The following is an 8,687-nucleotide window of genomic DNA, read 5'->3' on the forward strand; positions in this document are numbered from 1 at the left end:
GAGGCAGGAGGCAGAGACAGGAGGCAGAGGCAGGAGACAGGAGGCGAGACAGGAGGCAGAGACAGGAGGCAGAGGCAGGAGGCAGGAGACAGGAGGCAGAGACAGGAGGCAGAGGCAGGCCACACAGCATCTGACAGAGCCACCATCTCTGTGCAAAGAGCACAAGGGAGCCATAGAAGGACACAGGTAGAGCAGTGGCATGAAGCAATACTCAATGAGTGACTAGACAAATAAGGAAACCCGAATCCTTGGTCCTTCCTCCTCCCAAGCCCCAACCTCACTGCATTCTCAATTTGCACACAAAGTCCACCCAATAGAGGTCCTCACCAAGCCACCCAGACCATGGAACCTCAGGGTTGGTAGGGACCCTGCCCTCCATCATCTAGACACAGTCCTATTAGCTAAGCACTTTCTTGCCCTCTCTGAATCACAGTCCATCTCCAATCGGTGTGAAACTTGATTTCTGGACTCAGCGTAGGCTTCATAGCTGGGTGACTGCCAACAAATTATATCCCCTCCGTGAGCATCCTTTTCTGTGACTGCACTATGGGGACAGTAGTGTCAATTGATTATTAAGATAATGCAGATAATGTCTCTAGTGCCATATCCAGTCTTTAGTAGATGCCCAGTAAGTGACAATTTAATCTGAATTCATCCTGAGCTCTATCTTTCTCCCAACTGGGCAGAGTGGCAGCTCTAAGATAGCCGCCTGTGTACACATGTATCAGAGCTCAGAGTTAAGTCAGCCCAGTCAGCGGCTAAATAACTGTGCTTGTCAGAGAAACCCATAGAAAAAAAGTAATTAAAAAAATCACGAATTTCTCCATGGTAAAGAAAGGAGGAATTGAAGGAAAAAAAATGTTTTCTTTTGGATATAATTCTTCATTGTTTTTTATTCCTTGAAAAATAGCTGGCATAATCTTGCTTGAGTTCAACAAATTAATGTTATCCTACCAAAAGAAAATGAATTAAATATTCTAGTAGACAATAAACATTTGAAAAAATTATCTATTGGTATATTTATTTATATGTATTCATGTATTCAATTTACAATTGCAGGCTCATTCCAGGCTAAGTGTTGTGAATCTGAAAGACAAATAAAATACAAGGCCACCCTTCAGGAATGTCAGAGTGTACAGAAGACGGAGATATTTAAACAAACAGCTACCACACTGGGACTGGAGTGCAGGGGGAGGGTTTGAGCAAGGAGTGCCGCTGTGACTCTCCCCATTTGTGTTAAAGTCAGGAAGAGCTTCACCTAGAGGTGAATCCCATCTAAGCTCGACTTGATGGTCATGTTCTGAATTTTCCAACTGAGCAGAGAAAGAAGGGTATTGATAGCAGGAGGAACAGCTTGTGCAAAGAAGTGCAGGCCCAAGAAGGGTGTGTTTTCTTCCCGCCTACCAAGCTACCTCTTTGTCACTTTCCATCAAGGGCAGGTGCATTATCCTAGGGAATGTACACAGGTTTGGCAGTCTATTATGGGCTCTACAATCCCTTCATATATTAGTTGTGCAAGTCCTTTTACTCTGGGATTCTATATTTCTAGCTATAAGATGGAAATGATAATAGTCACTGATTTGCAAGGAACAAATTACGAGGTAGTCGTAAAGGGTCAGATTTCCTGAGCGCAGTCCTCCCACCACTGCAGTGGATGCTGTTGTAGATGCTGTGGTGCTCCACTCAGAGTCCTTCCTACAAGTGAGAAACTCCAGCCCATAGTGGCCAGGAGTGTAGGTGTTGACATCTTACAGCAGAGCTCCTCTCCAGACATCACCCTCCCCATTGGCTAGAGAGAGTCACCTTGTCCAACAGCCTGCAACAGTTCAAAGATTTGATCTTCTGTCTTCAATTTATCTCAGAAGGGTCATCTCAATTCCAGAAATGCCTGAGGGACCAGCTTCAGCTTCGTTCCAGGCACTTTCCTCAGTCCTGCTTCTCCTACCGCCTGAGAGGTATTGCTCCATAGAACACTCCTCCATCAGCTTTCTCTAAGAAAATCTCCAATTCAGAGTCTGCTTCCTTGCATCTCCATAGTTCCCAGAAAACGTATTGCTTTTAGTGGATAGTTCTTCAGAGGTTCTTGAGAGACGTGACAGAAAGTAACATCAGAGCCCCAGAGAGGAGATGCATTTGGATAAATGACCTCGTAGAAGCCTCCCTGGATAAGGCATAAACTGGACTGTGGGGTGACCGAGACTCACCTCCAGATAGAAAGCTCAGCACTGCTATTTGAGAGAGAGAGTACAAAGAGACCAGGCTTCAGAGTCTGCCTCCAGAGTCTGGATTTAGTTTTAGTCTTATCTTCTTGTATATTTTAATGAAAGCTGTGTCATCCTGGACACCCGTCTTAGCTTCTCTTTCATTTTGTCATGGGGAGAGACCTCACTGCCTTGTAAAAATTAAAGCATGAAACATGTCTAGCCCATTAGCTGATAATATGGTAGACATTTGGCAAATGCTACTGACTTAAGCTAACTTAAATCTCCACATAACAGTAAAAAAGAAAACAAAGTAAAAAATTAAGCGAATTCTCCAGTTTATGCCTCAGAGAAGCCTAAGCCAGAGGAGAACTTTGGCCTCATACCTCATATCACACCACACATGCACACATGCAGACACTCTCTCTCTCACACACACACTCAGGCATGAGCCGCAATCCACAGGGAAAGACGATTTAGAGTGCTTAGGCACCATAATAAACTTTACATGAAGTACAGCAGTAGTGTTCTTAATTAAAATCTCTCAAGAACTCTTGTTGTTGACAATATTACCACCCAAAGCCATATTTACCTTGTTAATTATTCAAGTTGCAGTGAATAAGAAACAATGCCCAAGCTTCCTATAAAATTTCCAAAAATTAAGCCAGAGAAATGGGCAATAAATGTCATTTGAAATGGTACTGATGCCAGTTAATTACAAGACAACTGTAAAATAATGGGCCAGGAGGTGCTTCAACAATGCCTAATTAGTAACTATATGGACATTTTCTTGGAAAAAATGGTAATTACACGTTACAAACACTTAGCAGTCATCATCAAAGGCCCTTAACCAATATTAGCTAATTAATCTTCCCCACAATGTCCCAGCAGGAGGTAGCACCAGTCCCCACTAAGAGAGAGCGAGGAGGAGGCCAAGAGATGAGATGGAAAATCCTTGTCTCCTCAGCATCTCTGAAGGACAACTTTGCACTAGCAGCCTAGGACCACCCAGGAAGGGTCCCCAGGCAGGAAGGACAGATTGTTTTCTTAATGCGACTTGCCCAGGTGACGCATAAGGTTAGTGTTATGAGGCACCTCACATCCTGGCTGCTTCAGAGAACCTCCCTCCCTGACCCCCTGCAGCAAGCATACTGGCATGCCTGCACTTACCAGCCCCTTCCCTTTTTCTCAGCCAAAAGGCTTTTTACCCCAAACATACAAAGCCAAAAGGAAGGAGAAAGGAAAGATACTTATTTCCATAAAGCCAAACTTGATTTAACTCAACTATAAGATCCAGAATTATTTCAGGAGTATGAATGATTTTGATGAGGTGAAAATATTTTTTAGAAAGAAGTAAACCAGTGGGGCAGGGTGGCTCACACCTGTAATCCTAACATGCTGGGAGGCTGAGGCCAGTGGATTGCTTAAGCTTAGGAGGTTAAGATCAGCCTGAGCGAGAGTGAGACCCTATCTCTAAAAATAGCCAGGTGCTGTGGTGGGTACATGTAACCCTAGCTAGTCAGGTGGCTGAGGCAAAAGGGTCAGTTGAGCCCAAAAGTTTGAGGTTGCTGTGAGCTATGACACCATGACAATCTATTGAGGGCAACAAAGTGAGACTCTGTCTCAAAAAAAAAAAAAAAAAAAAAAGAGTGAACTATTGTTATGAAAACTCTCATTTGCACCTAAATTTTGTAATCTTTTACCTGACAGAGGTACAAAAATTGTGTAAGCTCCAGACCCAATATGAACTGAATCTGCCAACTAGCTGGTTGAGTTCTTCCATCTCTGAATGAAGGACCACATTGCGTCCATTTCAGAGGGTCTGGTACCCTTTTGAGGTAGACTCAGTTTCATAAAGCTGAGATGGGCTACATCATAAAGTGAGGCCTACACTAGGTACACTCCTCTACCCAACTTCATCTGTCTTATAATAAATCTAATTCTTCCCACTAAAACAGTTACAGTGTAATCATGATAAAATGGAGACGAAGAATGAGGAGAAGGAAGAGGAAGAGAAGGAGGAAGAAGAGAAAGAAAAAGGATGAGGGGAAAAAAAGAAAAAGGATGAGGACCAGACGGCAAGACGTGGGGAGCATCAGTGAGGGCTGCACCCTCTCCTCTTTATAGTAACACTACGAAGGAGGCAGAATTACCTCCTCCAATTTATACATGACGCTACTAAGGCATGGGGGGCTTAAGTGGCCTCTGGTCCCACAATTAGCAAAATGATGAGTCCATCCCTCACCCCATCTTCATTCCATTCTGAATTTCTAGTTTTTTCTACAGTGTTGATTTTAGGGTGAATTTCCTTGTCACCTCTAACCTGTCTCTAAACCCATAATGAATTGAAAGCCAGTGGGCAAGCATAAAGAATTTTTGGAATGATACCATCCTAATAAAGTGTTTGATGAGTTGAGATCCAGTTCCAGGTCAAATCCAAATACAATTTTATTAGAGCATCGCACTAATATGTATTTTGTTTTTTTACAGTATCATAAAAGAGGGAAGAAGCTCACATAATACCTGGAGGATAAACATTGGAGTCTACTAAGCCGACGTCCCAGCATCCTAGATTCTAGTCATTTCCTGTCAAATGAGCACAAGAATAGTACCTACACTATGAGGCTTATATGAGGATTACATGGGCAAATGCACAGGGTCTGGCACACAGAAAATGCTCAATTACTATTAGCTATTTTTCACACTGTTACCCTATTAATGATTGCTAATGATAATTTCTTCTCTCAAAGTGTACTACTATATTAATAAACAGTGCTGGCTTCGGAGTCACACAACCTAAATTTAAATCTTTTATTATCTAATTGCTTTCTATATGACTACAGGGACCTACTTAGCATTTATGTGCCTTCGTTTCCTTATGAGTAGAAAGGGTGTAGTGATAGGATCTGCTTGATGTTTTTAAAAGGGTTGGTTATAGGGGTTAGATGAGATGATGTCTAAAAGGCATTTGGCCTGGCACCTGGCCAATGACAAGATCTTGATCAATGTTGGCTATCGATATATTTCAGGCAGACGTTCCTTAAACACAGAAGGAAATCAGTCCAGTTTTGAGCAATAGATTCAACAAAGTTGAGTTGACATTTGGTCAACAAACCCTTGTTGCTGACATACTTCACAGTAGGCAGCATCCTGTCGGCTGGTGATTCAGACATAAATGAACACACAGGCCCTGCCTCAGGGGGCTAATAGTGTGTTCTGGTGTAGACAATGTAACAGGAATCATTAGGTACATTGGAGGGGGAAAGACTTTTTTTCAGAGCATCCAGGAATATTGAATGAATGAAGCATCTTGTAGTTTCTCAAAATCTCACGGGAATACATTTTTATCCAACTTCTCACACAGCATCAGAGTTTACTTATTCTAAATTTTTATCTCAATAATGAACAAATCATGAACACATGGTGGTGCTTCCTAAAGTGACAGTCTATAGACAGGACTTTTGTAAAGCTTCTGTTTGAATAACTGTAAAGTCCCTCCAGCTACTGATCCTGAGGTCTCCTCGTCCTTTCTTTGGAGCTGGGCACAGAAAACCTGACCACCCTTCCATCGGCTGGGCCTTTCTCATGTGTCCACTCCCACTTCTGAGTCCTCATTTCTTCAGGTTACACTTCCAGACACACCACGGTGAAAGTCCAGTAGACACAACATGTTTTCTAAACAATGAGCTTCCCAACGGTAGAACTGACAACCAGAGCTGAGCTCTGGGTACCTGGTACCACAGCTTTTGGTCTCAGCATCTCCTCCTCCACCAGGGTCCACATCAGCTCTGCCCACGCTTGTGACTTTGAGCCAACTCTGCTAGACTCCCCTCTTCTCAGTCCATCCTTTCTGTTGGCCTAACCAGTGCTCTCAGCCACTGGGTAAAGGACCTACTAATATCATCCCTGTCTCTGGGGTCTTCCAAACAGGGCCAGTGGGAGTCCTCAAAGCACTCCCTGTTGGCATAAGACCAAAGCCAGCTTGTCTATACTATGGGTCCTCTTCCAAATAATTACTCATCCCCTTCCCAAATCTCTAGAACTGCTGACCCCTGCTCCTGATGGCACTTGTGCGATGGACCTGATGGATGATCTTCCTTGGTGGCCCACCTCTCTTCTCCAGAAAGAAAAAGTAGAATAAAGTCCAAACCTCACTTACCCTTCAAGGCCCCCTTGAGCCTGGTCCGTACCTTTATCCCATCTGATTTCCCACTCCACTGCCCCTCCCCAAGCCTTGGCAGACCTGCAGTCTCAGCCTGGATCTCCACCTCTGACGTTGACAAATGACATTTTTGTTCTTGTGAAGGTTTTTTCTCAGCCACTTCTGCCATAAAAGCCTATCTCCCCAATGAAGTCTTCCCACATTTCTCTGAGTTAAAATGAATTAAATCCATTCTCCTCTTCATATTTCAAATAGCTTTTGAACATCTTATAAAGTTAATTACTGACTCAAAAAAATGTTGTAAGCTGTCATTATAAGGCAAGGTTTGCTAGAGGTATAAGGGTTATTACCTCATTTAATCATCCCCAAAATTATATGAGGCAAACATAATCATTTAAAATCTTCTTTTATAAACAAGAAAGCTGATGCTCAGTGTTATTTAGTGTCTTTCCAAGATCACACGGGTTGTAAGTGACAGAATCATTTCTGTCTACTTCCAATGCCTATGTCATCAGGCCCTGGGCTTTGTGACATGCTGAGACTCCAGTGCTTACTGCAGGCTCAGAAGCAAAGATGTTGTAAACACATTCCTGAAAGGCAAGCTCTTTTTATGGAGCAGAAGGAAAGAAGTGTGTCCTATAAGGCGTGGACGGACAGAGGACAGGAGGCCATGGCTAAGGGAAACAAGGCTGGATAGAGCTGAACTGTGACCCCTGGTGGCACATAGAGAAGAGATGTCTGAAATAGAGCTGGATATAGGAGCTGTCCTGGGCAGTCGGCACTTTCAAAAGGCAATGGAAGGGCACTCCTTTCAAAAGGCATTGAAAGGAGCCAGGCACAAAAGGCTGCCCATGCAGAAGGCTGAATATTGAAGAACTGTTTAAAAATGAATGAGAAGGGTTTCAAAGTCAAGCAACACCTTTTCCTGCCAGAAGATCTCTCAGACCCTCAGGCACAACAGGGTTTTAGAGATACCTCCTAGAACACTGAGTGGAGTACTTCCAGCCCATCCTCGGGGAGTGTGGAGGTCGTTGTGGCCCCACCCCATTCCCTATTCAAAGCCAACACGTGCCCCGGGTCACTGGCAGGCACACCCACTGACATCTGCTTGCTCAGGAGTCTGAGAGCATCTCTCTTCCTTTCCAACCTCCTCCTGGCCAAGTCCTCCAGTTTAATTCACATCAAGGAGCTATTATGTGAAGACTAATCTCAAGCACTAATTTTAAATAATAACAATCCCCCTAATAGTGACAGCAGTCTTGGGCAAAAGTAAGCTTATATACCCTTTAAACACTATACAGAATGTGTCATAAATGAGGCATATCCCAAATTGGGACTGGCAGGCAGGTTTCATCTAGACTGCCAACTCTGGTTCATTAGTAGCGGCTGCCTGGAATGCCTTGAAAGGATTCTAAAGTTGCATCTAGGCTCAGCCAAAAAAATGTGCCATTATTGATCGGTAATGTCTGCCAGAAGCTCAAGGGGGAGAAGCATGAAGGAGGAGCATGTGGGAGCAGAGGAGCTGCAGTGAGCACAGCCTTGGGTGTCAGGGATGATGTCTTACAGGTGATGAAGCTGTGATGACCCCTACAGGTAGGTAAGAGACAGGCAGGTGAGGTGGGTCGAGCTGCCAGAAGAGGGGAAGGGACAGTTCTCTGGCATAGAAACAGCATAAGCAAAGGCATAGAGTATGATATGGGAAAAAAAGGATTGTGTTCAGAAAACTTTCAGTAGTTGAGAATGACTCAAGTGTAAAGTGTGAGTGATCAAGTTCAAGGCGAAATTGATGGTTAGGTTGCAGCAAGGCCATACAGGACCTCGGTTGATTTGGTACACAGTAAATTTGACATTAGAAAAATACAGAGCTAATCACATGTTCATTTAACAGGGATTAGTTGAGTGGGGTTTTGTGTGTGTGCATGTGCGTGTGTGTGTGTGTGTGTGTGTGTGTGTGGATGCATGCATGTTTCGTGTCTGGTTTTTGGCCTGATTTCGTGTTGAGAAATTACAGCTCTGGCATAAGTATGAGTGACATCAATAGACAAAAAAGGGAATATGAGAAAATAACCAAGTTGAGCGAACACTGGGGAAATAGAATAATCTCTCTAATCACACAGGTAAGGACATGCCAGATGAACTTACCAGGGCTTACACTGGCTTCATTTGTTTCCACAGAGACCAGTATATAGGCCATAGGTTCTGTCTGAGGCATACCCAGGATCCCAGCCCACAAGCAGGAGGTGAAATCAGCCCTGCAGGGGCCTGCCACCTCCGCTGCAGAAGACTCTTAGCATATATCTCCAGCTCATGACACACAATCATCA

The 8,687-nt window shown here is 43.8% G+C and overlaps 1 long non-coding RNA gene across 1 annotated transcript in view; it reads left to right on the forward strand.

The window, feature by feature from the left end:
- The window catches only part of LOC111727672, a 10,902-nt gene extending 5,952 nt beyond the window's left edge, over positions 1-4,950 (forward strand). The window contains exons 2-3 of the long non-coding RNA XR_002775162.1: positions 1,863-1,955; positions 4,692-4,950. This is a non-coding gene — a long non-coding RNA (uncharacterized LOC111727672). The remainder of the gene's footprint in view (positions 1-1,862; positions 1,956-4,691) is intronic.
- Positions 4,951-8,687: the final 3,737 nt, after the last annotated feature.

This window comes from Otolemur garnettii, unplaced genomic scaffold (genome assembly GCF_000181295.1).
Source record: "Otolemur garnettii isolate 467f Iridium unplaced genomic scaffold, OtoGar3 scaffold00004, whole genome shotgun sequence".
Lineage (NCBI taxonomy): Eukaryota > Metazoa > Chordata > Mammalia > Primates > Galagidae > Otolemur > Otolemur garnettii.